General features: G+C 56.6%; 1 protein-coding gene across 3 annotated transcripts in view; it reads right to left on the minus strand.

The window, feature by feature from the left end:
• The window catches only part of CPT1A (carnitine palmitoyltransferase 1A), a 50,133-nt gene extending 38,562 nt beyond the window's left edge, over positions 1 to 11,571 (minus strand). The window contains exon 1 of one of the 3 annotated variants that reach the window (XM_045066147.1): positions 11,437 to 11,571. The gene's annotated coding sequence lies outside the window, so the exon portion shown is untranslated. Of the gene's footprint in view, positions 1 to 8,457; positions 8,683 to 11,436 lie in introns of those variants that run through there. The other 2 variants (XM_045066141.1, XM_004759575.3) reach the window with 2 other exon arrangements.
• Between the last annotated feature and the right edge of the window lie 11,358 nt (positions 11,572 to 22,929).

Consider the following 22,929-nt stretch of genomic DNA (forward strand, 5'->3'; position numbering starts at 1 on the left):
TAGGATATGGTGGTTATTTGCTAAAAGACCTGCACATAAAGGGGCGCCTGGGTGTCTCAGTCGGTTGGGCGTCTGCCTTCGGCTCAGGTCATGACCCCAGGGTCTTGGGATCGAGCCCCGTGTGTCGTGTGTCGTGTCGGGCTCCCTGCTCAGCGGGAGTCTGCTTCTCCCTCTCCCTCTGCCCGCCCCCTGCTCGTGGTCTCTCTCACTCACTCGCTCTGTCTCGCTCGCTCAGTCTCTCTCAAATAAGTAAATAAAATATTTAATAAAATAAAAGAGCCACCATCTTTTAGCAATGCACACCGAAATACGTATCAACACAATTTCATCCTTCGTCCCGTGCAGGGTCTGCTTCCAAACCCCTGGGTGTGGAGGGCCAGAGGCACGGACTGGCCACGCGTGGGAACTGGTGAAGTCGGGCAGTGGCCATATGGGGGAGGGTTGTCTGTTAGGCTGGTCTCTTTTCTTCTGTAGGTTTGTGATCCTCTCATAATCATTTCTTTCTAACATTTTTTATTCATTTGCAGGCAGAGAAGAAGGCAGAGAAGGGGGGGGGGGGAGCAGGCTCCCTGCTGAGCAGAGAGCCCCCTACGGGGCTTGATTCCAGGACCCTGGGATCATGACCTGAGCCGAAGGCAGAGGCTTAAACCACTGAGCCACCCAGGTACCCCCCTCATAATCATTTCTTAAAATATGTTGAACAAAATAAAACAGCTGTCCGCTGTAGCTCAGTGCTCCATCCGACACTCGGAGACTCACTTCCAAAGCTTCCAGACCCTTCCAGGGCTTGGCAGTGGCCGCCTTTCTGGGCACATCTGCCCCCGGCGAGCCCCACAAGCCACAAGCCAGCCCCCACAGAGCAAGGGGAGGCCCCGGGCCCCACGCCCGGAGACCAAGTGAAATCAGGAGAGGGGTCCGTTTCCAGGGCCGCTGCCTGCCCACCAGCCTGCCCTTGCATTCCTCGGCATCCGCCACACGGAAGCGTCTACCCGACCCACCCAACGACACCCAGAAAAGCAACAGCAGAGCCTCTCTGTCGGATCACAGCACCGCTGACCTACCGCACCCTGGCGGGACGCACCCTGGCGGGACGGGCGGCCTCAGCCCCGGATGCTGGGCACGCCCTCCCCTTGCACCCAGGTGGGTGTGGGTGCAGCCTGACACCTGGGCCACCTCCCCCACCTCCGAGTCTCCCCAAAAGGCCAGCCAGAGGAACTGATGAAGACACAGTGACCGTCGCTGCCCTCAGGTTGACCTCGCAGAGGCTGGGGGAGGAGAGAAGCCACCTGCCCTGGGGGGAGGGAGGGAAGCCATTCATTCAGGCCAGACAACCAGGAATGAGGAGGACCTCAAAAGAGCCCCCGGGGAACCTTACTGAACTACGGAGCCGGGCTGTTTTCTGTCCCACAAGTTCTAAATCCTAAGAGGGTCGGGCACACAGCTAAGTACAGAACCGCCCCTGTGGACAGGCCACGCGGACTGGACGCTGCCTGGTCTCCAGCTCTCTGTTCCCGGGTGGAGTCCCTGGCCAGGCCCGGCTGTCCCGCCATTCTGTCAGCGCCGCTGGGAAACCCAACGCCCTGAGGACGAAGAGGAAGGGCCCTGGGCCAGCTGGCAGGCCGGCCTGCGTCTGGATGCAGGCCGCTTACACGGGACGGCCTCTTCTCTGTAACCCTTCAACCTTGCAGGACACAGCGAAGGCCATGGCACAGCAGTGCCCTGGGGGGGGGCCCTGGCGAGCAGGCAGCACCCCCTCCCTGCCTCCTGGGGCTGTCAGGGGGCTCGGCCACGTCCCACCTGACACCTGCGGGGCAGAGCTGAACCGTTAGTCTCTGTCCTCTTCCTCCTGGATAAGGTGACCCGGCACGGCACATAGAGTCTCATAGTTTCTCGGCTCCGGCCGCTCCCCCCACGCCGGGATTCTCAGGATTCTGAGCAGGGGGTCGCCAGCTCCTCTTCCAGCCCCTCTGCACCCCAGGAGTCAGCCCCCCGCCAGAGGCCCCTGCTGGGGCTTTCACCTCCACCGACACACACGGCATGCGCGTCTCCACTGACACCAAAGCGAACGGACTGCTGAATCCTGCCTGCTTCACACCCCTCCCCGCCGCGGCTTCTCCTGCTGGGACACCGCCACCAGCTGCCAGGCCCAGACACACACAGGCTGGAATGTCCTCGCTCCACGCCTCTCCCCCGTGCTGGGCATAAGCAGCAGCAGAACCCGGTCATCTGGAAAGGTACGCTGTCCCCGCACCACCCCACCCCTGCAGAGCACCCAGCTACCTAGGCGGACTGAAGCGGCTTCTCCGGGGACCAAGTGTACACGGCACCCCCGCTGGGAGCCACCTGTGCCCCGAGTTCTCAGACGGCTGCAGAGAACATGGGTAAGAGAAGCAGAGAAGACAAGGGGGAGGCAGAGGCGGCAAAGAAAACATTTGCAAGGGGAGCTTAAGTCCCCTTTCGGTCACTCATTTCTTCCCTCGAATCATCACCGAGGAGCAACTATCGCTGCATCAGAGGCTTTCGGACAAGAAATCTGAGTGGGAGGGAACAGACTGCCGGCAGAAGCACGTTCCGGGAGCGCAGGCTGGCTGCTGGGGGAAGGCCCCTGGGGGACTTCTGGATGGAAGGCCACCGCTTACTCTGCACCTGCCAGTCACGCTGAGGGGTAAACTGGAAGTGGCTGGTTGAGGCAGCAAAGCCGGGACGTAGGGAAGAAGACAAAAAACCCCCCCGTCTGCATGGTCTGGCAGGCCGTGAACCTGCTGCTTTTCAGGGGTCCTGCAGACATCCCCTCGGGCCGCGTCAGGTGCTGCGTGCCCCCCTGGAGTCCCGGCCGAAGGGGGCCTCCACAGATCTCCTTGCCGGCAACACCCCTGGGCGACCCACCCCCAGGCTGAGCACAGCGACCTGTGATCTTGCGACTCTAGGAATCACGAAGGCCACTACAGGGGAGAGGTTCCCCAAGGTCTGCCCCAGAAGGTTTAAGCACCTTACCCTAATCCGCTCTCGGACAGACACCAAGATCCAGCACAAGGCGCTCTGGTTCAGAGCAACGACCTATTTATCGCAAGCTTCATGCATTCACATGGCTGGTCTATTCTGTGGCTGTTCCTACGGCTTCCCAAGCCCATTCCCCGCCTTGGGCCAGCCCCACACCCCACCCCTCCCCCACCCTGACCATGACCCAAGGGCCTGCTAACTCCAGCCCAGGGCAGGGATGCCTTCTGCTCTTTTTCCATCCCCCTCCCCCGGCTTCACACCTAGCTCCAAACTCCTCTCCCGCTGGAGCCCCTGTGCCCGGAGAATGGATTTCCACCAGCTTCATGGGGTGATTCTCCCGGCCCTGGCTGGCAGGTGACTTGCAATCCATCCTTCATTGAATCTCCCAGCGGAAGTGGGGGGCGTCTCCAGGACACGACGCCTTCTTCCACCCTGAATCCAGTGAGGAGCACGGACAGTCAGTCTCCAACACCAGCTGCTGTGTGAAGGATCTGGAAGGGGCGACGTTACACCACCTTGTTGCATTTCAGTAAGATGAATTTTGAGGACTCTGACCAATGCCACTCACAGGATCTTTGGCCAATAAATCGGTCTGTTTTCCAGAGGAGCCTGCTTCGTCCTTCCGTTCTCCTCCTCAAACAACTCTTTTTCACCATGACTCTTTGCCGACGAGGTCAGTGGCCTGCCAGTCGGAACACCAGCCTTCCCTGAGCCGGGTCCCCTGCCCCTCCAGGAGACGACTGGCCCGGCGCCACCCCCACCCCTCGGATCCTGCCACAGGCAGCAGGCTAAGGAATGGGGTAAAAGGTTGGCATGATGCGAAGTGCTTAGCCAGCTTCTAGAACAGGCCCGGGGAAAATTCAGATGTGGAAATCACCCCCGTAATAAACAAACAATAAAACCCGCATGTGACACCCAAGTGAAATATGTAATTATGGGCAGTCCCAGGTCTTTCAAACCGGCCTTAAAACCAACAGATAAGGAGAGAGGAAGGTAGGCAGGCAGATAGACGGATAACGGCACACAGGTGGTGTTCTGTGCTTTGAACCAGGAAGGTAAAAATACACTCCTCCTACCAAACTGTTTGGCACAGGCTGGACGAGGTGACCAAGGTGACAGGCGTCTCACCCCCGTGACCCACGTCACTCCCGCTAGAAGCCAAGGAGCAGACCAGCGTGAGGGTGTCAAACACCTGCTCAAGGTCGTAGTCGGCACACCGCCGAGCTGGGGATCGGACCCGCGTCCAGCTCTAAACCCCACGTGCTCAACCCGCCGAGTTCAATGGTAGGGACTCTGGTAAAAATTCCACGCAGGAGTCCGAAAGCTACACAAATACAAAATTAGGTCACTCTCTTGTAACCGACACGATGTGACTGCAGTCAGCAATAAAACTACAGTAACTACAAACACGACGGGTGCCAATGCTAAAATTATTCACAGGCACCCGCCTCGCCACGAGAATTGCACAATTTACTCGCACGCGGGAGTGGGCCCTGCCTGCTACCAGAACCCGGGGAAGAGCGGCCCATCTCCTCTAGCAGGCGGCAGCTGCCGCGTGGGGACTGTGCTGAGGAAAGGTTCCCCACAGGAAGCAACGGCTTAGCACAGCATCAACACCAGGCAGGGTCTCCCGGAGCAGAACCTGGATCCCTCAGCCAGGGAGGAAGCTGGACGGGAGGATGCTGAGGCCACGGGCCCCGGAAGAACTCTCGGGAGGAGACACCGCGGGCAGAGCCTGCAGCCAGGTCCTTCCTGGAGGACAGAGACGTTGTCCTCAACACCCTATTCTTCGGCAGTCCAGCAACCGGGGCCTGGGACGGTTCTGCCCAACCACACAGAGCCGCTTCTGCCTCCAGGATGGCTAACGTTCCTGCCAAGTAAGGCTACCGAGGTGGCACCCACGCCAACCTCAGTGTTGTTCCCCACGGCACTTCAAGGGAAATACCTGGAAGGTTCTAGAAGCTTATCGCAGAGCCCAGGGGTCTCCCCAGACCTGCATGTGGAACAGGGCTCATGACTTTGCTCAGGTTCCTTCTTGCTCCTTTGGTATTCAGCATTCCTGCTATCGTGTTCACAGTTAGGGTGAGAAGTTAGGTACAGGCACAAATTAGCACTAACGGAAAGATACAAAAAAAGAGGCCCTCTCCACCTATATGTGGGCATATACACGCCCTAAGCTGTGTCCACACGGGATTCTCTGTAACTGTGCTCTTGTGTTTTCTCAGTAAGTGCTATACAGATACCCATCATTTCCCTAACCTGACGGAGGCATCTTAGAACCAAGAATGTGAGACTCAAAACTCACTTGATGTCTCTGGGAAGGTTTCATGGACAAGAAAGGTACAGGAACGGTCTTTAAGGAAATGCTGTCTCTCTCTATATATATTTTTTAAGATTTTGCTTATTTATTTGAGAGAGAACACAAGCAGGGGGAGTGGGAGAGGGAGAAGCAGGCTTCCTGCTGAGCAGGGAGCCCGATGCGGGGGCTCAATCCCAGGTCCCTGGGATCATGACCTGAGCTAAAGGCAGACACTTAACGACTGAGCTACCAGGTGCCTGTGAAATGCTGTCTCTTGAATATGTGACAGAGCATTCAATATTTGCATTAATTAACTGGGCATACAGTTCATGCATTGCGGTGAACTCTATCATAACACACCATTCACGTTTATGGGGCAAATATGCTGAGTCAAGGCAGGTTATAGAGGGAATTCTGATTCATTATACTCCGTTTTACAGCTCCAGGTAAAACGCAGCTTCTGCCCACTGAGCTACTATAAAAATACAGCAAGTTCAAATTTTCTTTTTTTTTTTTTTAATTTATTTGACACAGAGAGATCACAAGTAGGCGGAGAAACAGGCAGAGAGAGAGAGGGAGAGGAGGAAGCAGGCTCCCCGCAGAGCAGAGAGCCCGATGCGGGACTCCATCCCAAGACCCTGGGATCATGACCTGAGCCGAAAGCAGAGGCTTAACCCTCTGAGCCACCCAGGCGCCCCCAGCAAGTTCAAATTTTCATGTGCTATTGCCCCACTTCAGTAAGTCAGGGCTGATCAGATAAATACTGAGAAACAGGAGCTGAGCCAGAACAAAGTATTCATGAAATGTTACTGGAGGTCACAGTTTTTTAATTTTTATTTGAGAGAGAGAAAACACAGATGGGGGGGCAGAGGAAAAGGAGAAGCAGACTCCCCGCAAAGCCCCGACGTGGCTCGATCCTAGGACCCTGAGATCAGGACCGGAGACAAAGGCAGATGCTCAACCGACCAAGCCACCCAGGAGCCCTGCCAAGGGTACATTTTTATAAAGAACATACAGGACGTCTCGGCAGGCCCATTTCCTGCACTACATGTTCAGATCTTTTTCTCCAGTTGCATACTGGAGAAACACCTGCCTCCAGCCACACCAGTGGCTGTCGTCCCACGGCCAGGAGAGACCCCTGAACCGCACCTCGCACGAGGACAACATTCCCACAAATGTTCCTAAAACCAGGGGCAGGGTGGATGGCCCATGTGTGCCCTTCACCTCTGCACCCAGAAGTGCAGCTGAACTTGTCAAGCCCCAGGTCCAGTCCAGGGACTGCTGGGCTCAGTCGGGTCCCTAAAACCTGCCTGGGGCCACAGTATTATTTGCTAGAACCCACGACCATTTTGTATGCTAGAACCCACGACCGGATCTTTCCTCCTGTGAGACAGAATGACGGGGTCAGAGGCACCACTGGACAGATGAGGAACTGAAAATCGAGAAACACACATGGCTGATTCAGTGTCACATCCAGCTTGCTTGAGGGCCAGGGTGGGGCTGGGGGGGTGAGGGCTTGGCCTGCACCAGGGTCTGGGGAGGAAGCCTGTGGAGGGACGGAGCACAAGCTTGGGAGAACGCAGATCTGGATGCAAATTCCAGCTCTGCCACTTACTCAGGCCTGTGTGTGTATGAGAGAGAGACCTTGAGCAAATGTCATCACCTTATCGTAAGACTGTTTCCTGGCACATAAAGCATGCAGAATGCCCACCCCTCGTAAAGTGATGGGCCCAACGCCACATGAGGCCTTTAAGGCAGGAACACACTGTACCTTCCCAAAGGCAGTCCCATGCTCCAGGAACGTGGGTTTCCGTGGGGATCTGCCCCCTCCTTTCCACCAGACACCACCCCCCCGCACCCCGCTCACTCTCCTGGCTCCCCCCACGCCCTCCGGATCTGATACCTCCCGGAGCATCTAACTTTGGCATTCAGCTTGTAGCAGTGCTCCTGGTTCATCTCTGGGATACCTTATTGTACCTCCCATGATGCAACAGGGCACTTTTGAAAGAGCAGAAAGAAACCAAAACTCTTCATGTTAAATCTTTTTAAGGGCAGTAGAGGAGCTGACATTTAGAAAAATTAGAGACAGATGCATTATCTCATAAATGAGGAAGGCTTTCATAAAAAGTAGAGTTTGGGTTCTAGCCTAAGACAATTTCTTAAAGGCAATTCTGTGTTTGCTTTTAATATAAGCATGTGTTGCTTTTTAGTGGGGCAGTGGGAGCAGGAGGGAGGAACTTCTATATTAAAGGAATTAACCCCTAGCTTGACTCCTCAGAAACTGGATATCCCCGGTCCTCATGGGACTGATTTCCCACCAGGACATCCTAACAGAGCAGAGGTGTGTGCGCTGGAGATCAAGAACCCCGAACCCCAGAGGAAGCCAGTATACTGGTGGGTGGGAGGGTGTCACTGGTCCCTTGATGTGGGAAGGAGCGAGCTTTCAGGCCTCCGCCAAGAAACCCCCAGCCATGGTAACACCGTAGAGCAAGGGTCCCGAGTAGAAGAACCCAAAGGCTTCCTTCCTCTGTTCCTCGCTTCCCTTGAACAGCCCGAAGGACCCCACCGCTGCAGCAATGCCTCTGAGAAAGGGTCTCACACCTTCTTCCCTTAGATAAAATCTGAATACCCACTTTGGCTCCCAGGAATCAGGACAAAGGTGAGTTTAAGAGCCACATGGGAAGCAAAGGTAACAGGTGGGACTTGGGGACAGTCAGAAAGAATCGAGGGTGACACTCGGGTTCCTGGGACGGGTGGGTGGACCCCCATCCTGGGACTGTGGAGTCCTTTTTTTACCTAAGTAACCTGGTGTCTGACAACTACTGGATAATCTCTCCCAGGGAGAGCAGCGGCCACCCTACATCCCAGCCCCAGTCCCCCACGTGCAAACACCACCAGAGCCTGGCCTACTGCAGCAGCAACATTTCTTTCAATGATTAACTTCCAAAAACATTCCTCAGCAGAAAAACAACCCAGACAACATTAAAGGTGGACATTCCGGAACACTGAGGGTCCAAATCACTTTCACACGAAAAGGTCAGTTGGCTTCCGCCCAGGGTCTGCTGAGAACCCAAGGTCCTCCCAGTATTTGCAGGGGGTAAAAGGTGAAGTTCAGAAGAGGCAACAGAAAGTCTGAAATCAACAGAACATACTCTCACCTGCGTTAATTAACAGACTTTGAAAAACAAACACCCGGCCCTGTACAGCCTAGAGTCGTCCTACGGGCATCAAAAGGGCTGTCAGGGCGGTGGGGTAGTTTGGCGAGCGGGGGCCGGGGCGGGGAGGCCACCTCTGCGCCTTGATGTCACTTCGGACCTGGCCTTGTGTTACTCCTCTTTTAAAACAGCCAAGTCTCCGCCGCAGAAGCCCAGGGGAGGCTCAGGCCATTCGGAAAAGAATTCCACCAGCAGCCCAACGCCGGCCCGGAGCCCCAGGCACGCAGAACGACGAGCGCTTTGGGCCGACAAAGGAAAGACCGCGCGGATCCAAGTGCAGAAGCAGCCCCGGGCCGCCGCGCGCGCGCGCTTCCGCCCCCCGGCCGCCCCCGGAGCTCGGGCTGCGTCTTTAACTGCTCGCCTGGAACGCGTCCTCGAGGGCACCGCCGGCAGCTGCGGCGGGCGCGCCCCGCCCCGCCCCCACCGCGGGCGTCACGTGACGGCTGCGAAAAGTAGGGGAAAGGTTACCGCGAGCCCCGCCCCCGGCCTGGCGCGTCCCAGGCGCTCAGATCCTGTTCCACCCGCCCGGCTCGGAGAGACCTTCCGGAGCGAGCTGGCGCGCATCGCCGGCGCTGCCGGCCTCCTCCCCCGGCGACACGCAGCGCCTCTCCGTGGGAAGGCCGAGCCCCGCGCGGCCAACCCTGGGGACAAGGAAGGGCTGAGCGCGCCCGAGGCCGTCCCACGGAGGCACCGCGGCACCGCGCCCCCCGCGCTCCCCAAGCGTGTCCGGAAGGGACTCGCAGGGAAGCCCAAGGAAACATTAACAGTGTTTCTATGAATGAGCACGAGGGGCCGGGGTTGCATAAGCGCGGGCCCTCCCCCGGGGCTCCCTGGAGGCCCAGGCTTGACCGCCGGTTCACCACGGGTCCAGGGTCAGGCCAAGGGCGGCAGCAGCAGGGACGCCAGGTTTATTCCCTTGGCCTCGGGCTTGGGCCACTTGTTTTCAGTACAAACTCGAAAGGTTATTTCGGCCTGTGCGTGAGGCCAGTTCTGCCACTCTGATCCAAAGTGTGTGCACGCCCAAAGATGGCCCTTTTCTGGGTTTCCAACAGACGGAGTTCAGCGCGCAAGGTCAGGTCCAACCGTGCATCACCGGAAGGAAACCGGTCGTTTCTGGCTGAAGAGGAGCCCCGAGGCGCGCGGAGGCACACCCCCCCCAAAACCCGCGGTCTGAGGGCTGCATCCAGCTCGGGAGAGACACGATGGCCCCACAGGACTTCCTACCGCGCACTGCCTCGCCTCCCGGTCTGCATTACCGTCCCCCTCCGCACGCCGCGCTTCCCCGGAGTCACCTTCAGTGCTCCGGGGAGGGGGTGAGATGCTTGCTGGCACAAAACGACCGGGGAGCTCGGCCATGTTTTAGTCACTGGGTTGGAGGTTCGGAAGAGAAGAAACGCGCCTGAATATCTGGAATGACCAGAAACCGGACGCCGGTGCCCGAAGGTGGTGTAACACGATACACGTCTCAAAAGGTTCAACGGATTTTCATTTTGCCCGGTAACTTACAAAGTTACCAGTTTCCCACAACAATCTGCCCTTAAAATAGTTTTCCAGCACAGGGAGCACGAGAGGGACCGAGAGCCTGGTGCAGAGTCCGGGGTGCCGAGGCTGTTCCGTACGGAACCCGGCCGATTCCTCGGGGCGCAGCTCGGCGTGGAAGGAGTAAGGCCGGCCCCCACCTGCGTTCCCGCAGCGGAACGCACGCCAACCACCAATTTACATCACAAAGACGCTGACCCACGGCCTTTCCCAGCAAAACGAAAGGAAGTGGCCCGGCCGTAGGCTCGCGGAGGGAGTGGAGGCTAGGGGCTGCGTCCGTCGGAGCCGGGGAGCCCGGGTCGCTCCGGCGCCCTGACCGCGCCGTCCGGGCTCGCGAGCAGAGAGGTAGCCCAGGCCTGGTCACGTGACGCCCCTCCCCCAGCCCCGCGCGGCGGCTCGGGGGCCCGGCGCGACCTTGGGCGGAGTGTCCGCGCCCACCTGCCCCGCACCCAGCGCCGGACCAGGGGACGGGGAGGGCGCTCGCAAGCGGAAACTCCGGCCGGGCGCCCCTACCTCGTTCCCGGCGGGCTCTCGGACCGCGCCGGGAGCCCCGCATCAAGGGCGTGTCCCGACGGCTGCAATGCGGGGGCAGCCCCGGGGAAGTGGGTGGACGGCGCACCTGGCAGTCCCGAGGCTCGAGAGTCCCTCTGGCTCCCGCCTGGGACCAGTCCGCGACCCCAGCACGGTCCCCCAGCCCCCAGCCACCCCAGAGGGGGAAGGGATGCGGAGGGATCGAAAGGGGGTTGGTGGCGCCCCGCCAAGTCCGGGAGGCCGAGCATCCCCCTTGCAGCCTCAGCGACCCTTGGACGGACCCCCAGCCACAATCCATTCCGAAGACAGGGGTGGGATGAGAGGAAAAGGGAGCCGGCGTCCCTAGTAGCCCCAGGCCGAAGGCATCCTGCCAAATCCAGGGACCCAAGCATCCCTCCAGCTCCTGCACTGTGCCGGCGGGCGGGCCGACCGACCCTTGGACGTACCCTAGACCCAATCCACTCCTGGGGAGGGGGAGTCCCGAACTTGGCGCATCCTGCCAAGTCCGGAGAGCTGAGCATCCCTCCCGCTGCCGCACCAGACCCGCACGGGAGGCCCGCGAGCAGATCGGCTCCCGGGCGGACCCCACCCCCCCCCACGACCCAATCCACGGCGGAAGGTGGGGAGTTCCTGCCGCGCTCCCATTTCGGGCTCCTGACGAACCCAGCCGTCCGGGGAGGGGGGTATGCTAGGGGTTCCCTCTCCGCGCCGCGGCCCGCGGCCCCCGCTCCCGCCTGGGTCCGGGCCCTGGCAGTCCCCGGCCGTCCCACCCGGGAGCCCGCCGCAGCCCGCAGGCCCGCGCCCGCTCGCCCGCCCTCCCCGCGCGCGCCGCCAGCCCCGGCCCAGCCTTACCAAGTCAGCGAGCGGAGGCGCGGCGCCGGCGGCGGAGGCTGCGGCGGACTGAGCGCGCAGCGAGCGAGAGCCGGGGGCTGGAGGGCCGCGGGCGAGGCCGAGTGCACCCGACGCCGGTCGCCGCCGATTGGCTGGAGCGTGCGGGGCCGCGGTGCGGGCGGGGCTGCGACTCCCGGCGCTGGGCGGGCGGGCGGGGGGCGGGACCCGGGCGGGGCGGGGCCTCGGCGGCTCCTAGGGGAGCCTGTCAGGTGAGGAAACTGAGGCTGCGGAGGAGCAAGCCACCTCCGCCCCCTGCCAATACGGGGCCCCGGGCGAGATTCCTCACCCTGGAGACTCTCTTTTCTCATCTGAAAAATGGGCCAACTCATGTGGGCCAAGCCCATAAAAGCGCTCAGCACCGTGTCTGGATCCGTCTAGCCCTTCACAGCCATTGCCACCTGTAATCCTCAAAGCACCCCCTATAAAAAGTTGATCCCAGCCCGCGCTAGCGCACGACCACACAGCTAAGAAAATGGATCCAACGTTGGGGCCAGATCTGACTCCAGAGCCCACGCCGCAAATCGGACCCGATCCCCGGAGTGACCACTGAGGCGATCCCGAGGCCGCGTGGCCGGCAGAGCCAACACGCCACTGCGAATTCCGACGGTTCCGGGCCTCCTCCTCATCTAACTGGGAGAAAAATACCTCCCTCCAGGGCTTTGATAAGATTTGGTAGATTAATTATTCAGGCGCCTGGAGCATTCTACCTGCTGAGGAAAGACATGCCTGAAGGTGGGGACAGAATGACAGAGAGGCCCTTGTATGCGACACTGAACTCAGGAGAGGGGCCAGGAGTGGACACTGCTCACTGGCAGATCCCAGGAGTCTAGGCCGGGGGCACCGGCCACATGGCGCTCAGAGAAGAGCCGGCGGTGCTTCCCCTCCAACCTCACCCTCTCCCCATTTGTCTGAAATGTTCCCAGGCTCTAGCTGGTGGTCCTGCATACAGCAGGCGCTCCATAAATGCACCAGTTTTAGGAACAGAGACCCGGCTTTCCTAAAGGTCAGTGACTCCTTCTGGCTATTAAAAACCCAAGCTTGCCTCCATCTTTCGGTCTGCATTATTTAGTGGCTACCACTGAAAGGTTTAGAAGAGAAAATGAAAGTTCTTTCTTGTTCCCGCCCCCCTCACTGCCACGGCCACGGTTAACTATTGGTGCACTGTCCCGGCTGTTCTAAATGAAGTCTCAGGATAGGTGCTGTTTGTAACACTCTTGTTTTCACTTGGCTTATGTCGTGCAGAGTTCCCTGTGGAGACAGAGATGATTTCCTCTTTCGCAGGGTTTAGCCCGCCCCGTGGACGCTTAAACCCCCCGTTTCACCCTTGCAGGTATCAATAAAGCGGCACCGGATCGTCGCGAGCCCTTCTGAGCTCTGCTTTCTCTCTGTAGGTCCCTAGAGGCGACGCAACCAAGTCAGAGAGCAGGCTCCTGTGACATTTGGGTGACATACTGGTGTCCCTTGCTGAGCCACCCTCAGAAAAGCTTACTAACTAACATCTACTCCCACGCAGGCGTGGGAATGCAGCCGGCTCCGGGAGTTGGTCCGCGCTGTCCGTCGCTCTCAGTTCCTTACATCTCTGCCCATCTTCTAGGAGAGGGCGGGAGATAACGCTCCTTATTTTAACTTGCGTTTCTTTGAAGTTAGAAATTGGAGATTTCCTGCCGCGGCGGCCTTGGGTCCGTTCCCCACCCCCGACCCCCAGCGGTCCCAGGCCTCCCCTCCTCTCCAGATTTCACCGCCCAAGAAAGCAGGTGGGCTGGGCCTGGGCCCACCTGCTCAGAGCGCGCGGCAGCCTGCACCTGCGTCCTCCGCTTCGCGATCCTAACACGGAGGCCTTCCTGGCTTGTGCCTTGGACTCTCACCCTCACCTCAAATGCCCTTCCCTCCTTTCCCCGGAACCCCGGCCATCAGCCTGCAGGTCCCGGCCCAAGGTCACTCTCTTCCTCACTGGAGTCTCGCCGTGCTCCCCTCTGGGATTAGTCCCGCGCCCTGTAGTTTCCCAGGGCTCTGCGGCCTTGACTGTGCACCCCTCCCCGCGCGCCGCCTCGGTGCCACCTGCAGGCCGGGTGAGGCAGGGACAAGGGCGGGACCGTGGTCCTGGGGGCCACCGGGTCTCCGGATCACCTGGCGAGCCCATCCTCGCCTGGCAGCAGCAAGTTATTTCCAGCCGGAGCCTAGAGGCTTCATTCGCCTGCCCGGGCTCGGCTCCCCATGGCATGCAGCTCTCCAGGGCGGCTTAGCAGTGGCTATTAATAAAAACCCCAGGAACTAGGCCTCTGGGGAGCTCCAGGCCTGTCGGATCCTGTGTTCCCTTTGGGCCAAAAATATCCCAGAGTTGGCCTCAGAAACTGGAGTAATCTTTCTCAAGCTCCGTTTCTGTTTGTTTGTTTGTTTGTTTGTTTCAATTCTTCCCCAGTTTGAATGGAACATAGTGTAGCAGCTGCCTAGCCTGGCGATAGGGAAACTTTTTTTTTTTTTTAATGCACCTACTGTTGGGGCGCCTGGGGGGCTCAGCCAGTTCAATGTCTGCCTTCAGCTCAGGTCATGATCCCCCGATGGGGCATGGAGCCCTACAAAGGGCACCCTGCTCAGCAGGGAGGCCACTTCTCCCTCTCCCTCTGCCTCTCCCTGCTTATGTGCTCTCTCTCACTCACTCTCTCTCCAATGAATAAATAAAATCTAAAAAAAAATAAAGGCACCTACTGTCTTCATTATCATTAAGAAATCTCCTGCTTTTTTTTTTTAAACTCTATAAATATCCTTTTTTGGAAAAAAGCAAGCATATAAATATTAACGAGATCAGTATCATGCAGTCTTGGATACTTGAATAAAACAGCTTCAACAATAACCAAGTGAGGATCAAACTTGTTTGTTTCTACCCGAGCCACTGCCTCTGGATTTCTTTAAAGCAAATCCAGAAATCCTACTGTTCTGTCCTTGCAATTTTTTTTAAATTTTCTTTTTTTTTTAAGATTATTTATTTATTTATTTGACAGAGAGAGAGAGATCACAAGTAGGCTGAGAGGCAGGCAGAGAGAGAGGGGGAAGCAGGCTCCCTGCTGAGCAGAGAGCCTGATGCTGGTCTTGATCCCAGGACCCAGAAACCATGACCTGAGCCAAAGGCAGAGGCCTAACCCACTGAGCCACCCAGGCACCCCTGTCCTCACATTCTTGAGTAAAGATGTCTAAAAGTTAAAGGTTTCTTTTAAAAAAATAACCCCCCCCACACACACACAAAATATACCCTCAATGCTATTGTCCAACCTAAAATAGCAGAACAATTCCAATACAGAACTTGTAAGGCCCTCTTGGGCTGCCAAGGGCACAGCTGAGTCCCACTCTCTTGCCAGCCCCGTCACTTGCTGGCAGCTTCCAGCAGATTCTGATTTCAAAGCATGTAAGACCTCCTGGAACTCAGCTCTCGCTTCCCATAGGAAGCAATTTTGTAATCTCAGAGTTCTGTGCTTCTTGCTCCTCTCCAGAGCTTTGAACCCCTCTGAACTTGAACCTTGAGCTGCTGTAGGTACGGGGACAAATAGCAGCGTCCCGTGTCCAGTGGTGACAATATTTGCTCAGCCAGCGTCACTGGGGCTTGATGAGAACAGAATGAGGTCACGCAGATGCAAGCAAACTGGGCCAAGGTAGCTCGACCATGCACCAGCGATAGGAACTCCTAGCAACAGCCAAAGGGTACTCTTAATTCAATAGCTTGCCCTATGACCCAGTAATCCTGTCCCTGAGTATCCCCTGGGAAGAAATGAGAGCATTATGTCTGTGCAAAGACCCTGGTACAGGAATGTTTACAGAAGATTCGCTCGAAGGGACAAAAATCCAGAAACAACCCAAATGGCCATCAACATCGAACGGATAAATACCTTGCGGTTTTTCCATAGAGCAGGATTATAAGCGGCAAGAAAAAAGAGAAAGCCACTAACAGCCCTAGGGGACTGATCCTACAGATCTCAGGTTGTGGGAAAGCAAGCCAAACGCACACACGACATTTTCGTGCTGTATGATTTCTGTAAGAAGAGGTGCCTCCTAACTGCCATGATGGGTCCTGACTGAGAGACACAGGAAGGAGCTCACAGGGGGCTCTCACCGGGGTAATGGGAAATGCCAAGGCTCCATATGCCTAAGCACGTGATCCCCCCTGCTATCTGTGTGTTAGGCCTCAATTTTAAAAATTAAAAATCTCAGGGCACCTGGATGGCTCAGTGGGTTAAGCCTCTGTCTTCGGCTCAGGTCATGGTCTCAGGGTCCTGAGATCGAGCTCTCTGCTCATCGTACTCTCTGTTCAGCGGGGAGCCTGCTTCCCCCTCTCTCTCTGCCTGCCTCTCTGCCTACTTGTGATCTCTCTCTCTCTCTCTGTCAAATAAATAAATAAAATCTTTTTTTAAAAAATTAAAAATCTCGGGGCGCCTGGGTGGCTCAGTTGGTTAAGTGTCTGCCTTTGGCTGAGGTCATGCATGATCCTGGGGTCCTGAGATCGAGTCCCATATGGGGCTTCCTGCTCGGTGAGGAGCCTCTTCTCTCTCTCCCTCTGGACTTCCCCACCCCTGCACCAGCTCTCTCTCTCCCTCTCACTCTCTCTTTCTCAAATAACTAAATAAAATCTTTTTTTTAAATAAAAAAATTTAAAAAGCTTTCAAGGTCAATGGGGCACTAGCCCTTGCTGGCAAGGGTGAAGCTATCCCGGGGTCGTGAAATGAAGAGGACTGACGAAGTTGCGTCACCCGGGGAGAAGACAGCGTTCGGGGGGAGTGGAGGAGAGGCTGGCTGCCAGCCTCTTGCTGGTGCAGGGGAGCAGTGGGGAGAGCACCGGGGACAGCATCCAGAGCCCGGGAGGCGACAGCGCTGTGTGCAGGAGTGCCAAAGGAGGCCTGCACACCCCAGGCCTTGCCTCCCTCCCCACTCCTCCTCCTGCTCCAGCTGCCTGGGCCTCCCCTCCAAGGCCAGGACTGCACCCTGTTCCCTCTGCACCTGGAAGGAGCCAATGCCCTGATGGGCCTGTCGGGGGCACCAGGAAGGCCGGCCAAAGTTTGCCTTCCTGGGGAGTCATCTCAGTAAAGAAGAGCGGGGGTGCGGGAGTGGGCACAGCTGGCCACCAGCCTGGGTCTGGGTGTCCGTTCCCTCACCTACACGAGGACATGGCTCTCGGGCCCTAACACACACCCTTCTCAGTACGGCTTGGAGAAGCAGGAATTCTAATGGCTTAGGGGGGGTGAAGTCCAGAACCAGACATGGCCTGGGTTCAAACACTGACTCTGCCGCTCGCCTGGCTGAGTGATCTTAAGCTCTCTGTGTCCTCATCTGTAAAGTGAGGAGAGTGTTGATTACTCTCCTTGGAGAGTCTTAGTGAAAATGACGCGAGTAACTGATGGGAGAAGGGCTTAAGCGTCCCCAGAACTTGGTAGGTGCCATGAACGCGTTAGCCATGAGTATCAGTTTCCCTCCGTGGAGCCTCTGTTTTAAAAGCCTTTGTTTATAAACAGTAAAATGTGATCAATGAATAACTCATTTCCTGGTTTATTAATCAGAAATGCAGATGCGATCGCCAGCCAGAGCTCGCCATCAACCTGAGTTCCGGCCACACTTTCAACAGATGTTTATTCCAAAGTCCAGATTGCCAACACCTGATGCGTCGCCAACCATGAGCAAAAAAAAAAAAAAAAATTGGGCCTTTTGAACCACACGGTTTCATTTCAAATAAATGAAACCTCTTCAGGTAAATGGACCCTCCGGAAACCATTTTATAAAGGTCAGAATAGTTCAAGGGCCACCCCTGTGACAGCTCCCAGTCATCTCTGAGGTCCCCGCTAGCCCAGCCTGCCCGGAGAGTATGCACTAGAGGGACTGGGGTCTGAGCTTCTAGGTGTGACCAGAGCAGCGTGCTGGGCACACAGCAGGTGACAGCTCAGAGGGTACTCTGGGGAGTCGGCGGCTCGACGCGTCCCCAGCTGGAGCCGGGCCAGCCTGGACACCGGGACCTCAAGGGTGCCGAAGCGGTGAACATCCCACAGTACCTGTTAACAGCTGCCTGAGCATCCGGTTGGGAGCGCTGGCTGAAGACTTTGGTGTCAAGAAGCAAACCCCCTTCCCCAGCATCTTGCGTCAATGGCTTTTATGCTCCCTGGGGAGGGTTCCTAATGAACATCTGCCCACAGCTGCAAATCTTTCCCCAGAAAAGTGCACGCACACAAGCAGCGGGAAATAATTTGTCTTCGACCTTCCCAAGCCCACTGACAAACGCCCAGCTCAGACGGGTGAAGAAAAATTGTCTGAAACTCAGAAATAAAGCCAAAGGATACTTGACCGTTCCTTCACGGGCTCATTATGTAACTGGGGTAGCGTATCTCGACCGGGCCCTGGACTCTAAGAAGTTACATGTTAATCAGTGGACTTTTGTCCAACAGAAATGTAAAGAATTTCTGTTGGTAGGGGGAAAAAAGTATTCCCCCAAATTATGAGTTCATTGCCCTAAAGGATGTTAAGCGGTTTGGGACCTATTTAGGAAAAACTCGGATTTGTGTCCGCCTTCCTCTGTAGGGGAAATGCAATTCTCCCTACAGTGTGTACTTTCCCCGTGCATCCCCTTACTGCCCAGCAGAGCTCTTTGCTTCTGATACTTCCAGTCACCAAACCGCCACTGCCCAGAGAGCATCAGATCCTCCTGGTTAAGGGTTCGGTCCCACAAGATGCACCCCTATCCTCACCCCTTCAAATGACAGGGGACAGGTCACCTGTGTTCTGACCAACCCACTACGGAGGTTCCAAAGACCTCTCCTCGGGCCCGACGAATTGGCTGAAGTGGCTCTCAGAGCTCAGGGGAAACACTTACTTAGCTTTACTGATGTCTTAGAGGGTATGACAAAGATGTTGACGAGCTCTCTGAGGGCAAGACACTGAGACAGCTGCTGGGGGCTGGGGTGGGGGCACCCTTTTTGCCCATAGCATCCTTCTGCTGTGGTGCAACCCTGGGGGAGACCTTCCTGGGGAAGAGCCGGGGGCACCCACACGCATGAGCCTCCCCGGACCAGCAGAGGCCACCTGGTAAATCGCAGAACCGTGTGTGCAAGACCCACACTTTCTACAGCGCCTTTCCACCCACGCGGGCTCTTATCCTCTCGATTCCGATGCATTCTGTATTTTCTTTTTCCCTAAAAAAGCCCTAGGGTGACTGGAACTTTCAGGACCTGAGGAAAAGCACGGGCTCTACCCAGCCTGGTGCCACCTTTCTTTGGTTCTCATCCCAAGCAGGAAATAACTTCCAGGTTCTGGGTTCAGGTCAGAGCACGCATTTCTGCGTTCCCGCGGTCCACAGACCAAAATGGGCTCCAAGTACTGCCCTGACTTCTGCCCCGGGCTAGTCCCTTCTTGTCCCTAGCAGGTCCTCCTTGTATAGAAAAGGAGGGTCCAATGACTCATCAGTGGAGACGTCTCCAGGAGGTGGGAGAACTTTCAAGCATCTATTGAGCACCTGCTGTATGCCAGGCAACAAGCCAACAAGAGCGTGACCGCAGAATGTGAGATCCTCTGAGGCCCCTCCCGCCCTGCTCCATCTCCTCTAGAACCCCCTCCTCCTCCTCCAGCACGAGTCCTCCCGAAGCTCACCAGTGACCCCAGTGACCCACGAGCCTCCTGGGCCAGCAGAGGCCATTTGGCAAGCCACATTTGTTTCTTTCCCTAGAACCCATCCTGTTGGAACCCTGTGCTGCATTTCACAGTTGCCTCATCTTCCCCTCCCGGGACCTTCTCCTCTTGTAACCTGTGAGTCACCCTGGCCCCAGGTTCTCCCTCTCCCCTGGGACCTGTTCTCAGACGCCTTCCCTGGCTCACTTCCATCTGCCCTTCCCACACCAGATGTGGCTCCAAGCTTCTTGCTTTGGCCCTGCCTCGGTGGCCAGCCTTGCTCCCCTGGCAGCTCCCACGAGGCCACATGAGCACCCCCATTCTGATCCTCCCAAATCCTCATGATCGGGGGGCCCTCCTGAGCGACAATGATGGACTCACTTGCTTCCTGGGACTGAGTGGCCCACCAGGAGGAGAAGGCTGTCTTCAAGTGCAGTGGGGCAGGGCCACAGAGAAAAGTGTGTGTGTGTGTGTGTGTGTTATATTTTCTATGTCGCAGAAAGCAGCAGATAGTCACCAAGGGGAAAATTAGAACTTTGATGGATTATTTATGCTTATTTTAGTCTAGTATGTATTTTTTAAATTACATATGAGGAAGTCACCCTAATTCCTTTAGCAAATAAGGCTCTCAAAAGATCTGAATCTAGGGGTGGCTGGATGGCTCAGTCAGTTAAGTGGCCAGGTCTTGTTTTGGGCTCCAGTGATGATCTCAGGGTCCTGGGATCAAGCCCCGCGTCAGGCTCTGTGCTGGGCATGGAGTCTGCTTAAGATTCTCTCTTTCCCTCTCCCTCTGCCTCTCCCTCTCCCTCCCCCACTTGGGCATGTGTTCTCTTTCCCTTAAAAACAATCTGAATCCAGCCCTAGTCCTACCCATTTTCATTCATTTGTTCATTTATTCATTAATTGGACAAACATGTTCTGAGCACCTCCAGACTGCCAGGATTGTTCCAGGTACTGGAACCCAACAGTGCTAGAGCCTCAGGCCAAGCCCTGTCCTCAGAAGCCCACATTCCGGTAGGAGAGGCAGGCAAGCAGCAAATACTCTTTCATGGGAAAAGAAAGGGCAAAGGAGGAAGAACAAAATGGGGAGTAGAACTAAGGGTGCATGGCCTAACACGAGGTAGGCGAGGCTAGCTTGTATTTTCAATAGACCATGAGTTCCTAAGGGTGGAAACCCTTGTAACCTCACCTCCCCCATCATAGTGTCTCAGAAATGTGAGCTGGAAGATTGATTGATGGGTGAGTGGATGATTGGGCAGATAGATGGATGGATGGTTGGGTAGATGGATGGATGGATGGTTGGGTAGATGGATGGATGGATGGTTGGGTAGATGGATGGATGGATGGTTGGGTAGATGGATGGATGGATGGATGGGTAGATGGATGGATGGATGCTTGGGTAGATGGGTAGACAGATGGACAGGTGAGTGGATGGAGAGATGGATGGGTGGGTGAGTGGCCCTGGAGGATTAGCTTCCTCTTGCCCCTCCCATCGGGCCCTTCCTTTGTAGACCCTCAACCCATCACAAAGCCTTCTTCAGGACGCCCTGAACTTCACTCCTACCTGTTCTTCTTCACGGTGTGCCTAAGATCACCTTCTGAGTCACAATACCTTTGATGCACCCTGTGGCCTCAGGCAGAGCTAGCTGCATAATTTGTCGGGTCCAAGGCAAAATGAAAATGCAGAGACTCTTGTTCAAAAATTATTAAGCATTTCAAGATGGTGACAACTGAGCATTAAACCAACCACAGGGTCCTTCTAGAGATTATTGGCTCTTGTGACTGCGTGGGTGACACACCCATGAAACCGGGCTTGCCCTGAAGGTCTTCCTAAACACGCACTTGAAGGGCCATCCAGCCAGGGTTTAAAAGCCTCACTGACTTCTGTGCTCCTTCCCTCAAGACTTCACCCCACTCCCTGCCTCTGGGCAACTGTTCCCACTGTTCCTGCTGCCCAGGATGCCTTCCCCACCCACCTCTTGTCTTTGTGCTCAGCCATGGGCTAGATGTTAGGAAAGGAGATGGGGTCAATCAGACCTAGTCCAGACTCTCCAGAGAAAACGCTCAGAGGGCATCTGAGTTCTGATTCGGCTGTGGCCCTGCCCACCTGTGGGGCCCCAAGTAGGTTCCTGTTCCTTATTACAAAATGGGGCTCTGTTCACAGCCCTCCTCCTTTTTAAAAAAATCTAAGATATAGGCTGCCTGGGTGACTCAGACGGCTAAGCATCTGACTTTTGATTTGGGTTCAGTCATGACCTCAAGGTTGTGAGATTGAGCCCCGTGTTGGGTTCTGTGCTCAGCACAGAGTCTGCTTAAGATTCTCTTTCTCCCTCTCCCTCTGCCCCCCCCCAGCCCTTGTGAGTTCTCCCACTTAAAAAACAAACAAACAAAACAAAACAAAACAAAAAAAACCCAAGATATGACTCCCCTGTACTATAACACTCATCCCTGTAAAGGGTATAGTTCAGGGGTGCCTGGGTGGCTCAGTGGGCTAAAACCTCTGCCTTCGGCTCAGGTCATGATCCCAGGGTCCTGGGATCGAGCCCCGCATCAGGGTCTCGGCTCAGCAGGACCCTGCTTCTCCCTCTCTCTCTGCCTGCCTCTCTGCCTACTTATGATCTCTGTCTGTCAAATAAACAAATAGATAAATCTTTTAAAAAATGGAAGTGTACAGTTCAGTGGTTTTTAATATATACACGAGGTCGTGCACTCATCACCACAACGCAGTTCCAGAACATTCCCCACACATTTCTCCTTAAGGAACCCCCCTTCTGGATAGCAATGCTCTTCCCAGACCTGCAGCCCCTGGCAAGCACCACTTTACTTCCTGTCTCTACAGATTGGCTTGTCCCGGTGTTTCCGTGTTCCACGTGCATGGCACCCAGCCCTATGTGGCCTTTTGTGTCCGACTCCTTCCATGTTTTCACCCCTCAGCCATGTTGTAGCAGGTCTCAGGACTCTTCTCCTTTTTATGGCTGGATTAACAGTCCATTGTGTGTCCAGACTTCATTTTGGTGGCTGCCCACAGCACCCACACATCAGCTCCCCATGCCTGGAGGCTGCAGGTGCCCCCCTACCACTCTGGCCTTGACCCTGAAATACAACTGGTGGTCTTCCCTGCCTGGAAAATTTCCACTTGGCCTTCAAAGTCCAGTTCCAAAACCACCTGCTCCAAGATTTCCCTGCTCCAGATTTCTCCCCAAGAGCCGGATAATCCCCCTTCTGGGTCTTCCGGCAGGGCCCGGCTGCAGGACAGTCCGCCTTCCCTAAGACTGGAGGCGCCTCCCCGCCCCACTGCAGATCCCAAACGCAGCCCGGATCCCCCGGCAGCTCGCCGGAGCCTTTGTGGAATGGAAAAGAGGGAAATTGGCTGGACTAGCTAACCGGCCGCCAGATACCCTATTTCCTTGAGATCACTCGCTTTGGATGAGCGGCCACGGCAGGAGACAGGAGCCAGGAAATCCGGGGTGGGCTGGGGTGGGGACGCGGACATGACCGCGCGGAGGAGACGGGGCGGGGGCACGGACCGGAGGTCGCCGGCAGTTGCAGGACGGAGTTTCAGTTCCAAACGCCCAGTCGCGCTGTTCCCCGGAATTTGTGCTTTTCGCGCAGGAAGCTGGGGGTCCTCCTGACGCGGTGGGCCCCGGAGGTGCCCTGGGAGGGAGCGGCGGGGGCCGAGGGCGCCGTCAACGTCCCTGGCGCCCGGCGTGGCCCGGGGTGGGGGAGGGGAAGGGTCCCGGAGGCCGGGGAGGGGCGCCCGCCCCCGCTCGCCTCGGTCCCCGCCATCCGAGGCTCCCCTCGGGGCCCACCCACAGCCCCATT

This window comes from Mustela putorius, unplaced genomic scaffold (genome assembly GCF_011764305.1).
Source record: "Mustela putorius furo isolate JIRA1106 unplaced genomic scaffold, ASM1176430v1.1 tig00000127_pilon_pilon_pilon, whole genome shotgun sequence".
Classification (NCBI taxonomy): Eukaryota; Metazoa; Chordata; class Mammalia; order Carnivora; family Mustelidae; genus Mustela; species Mustela putorius.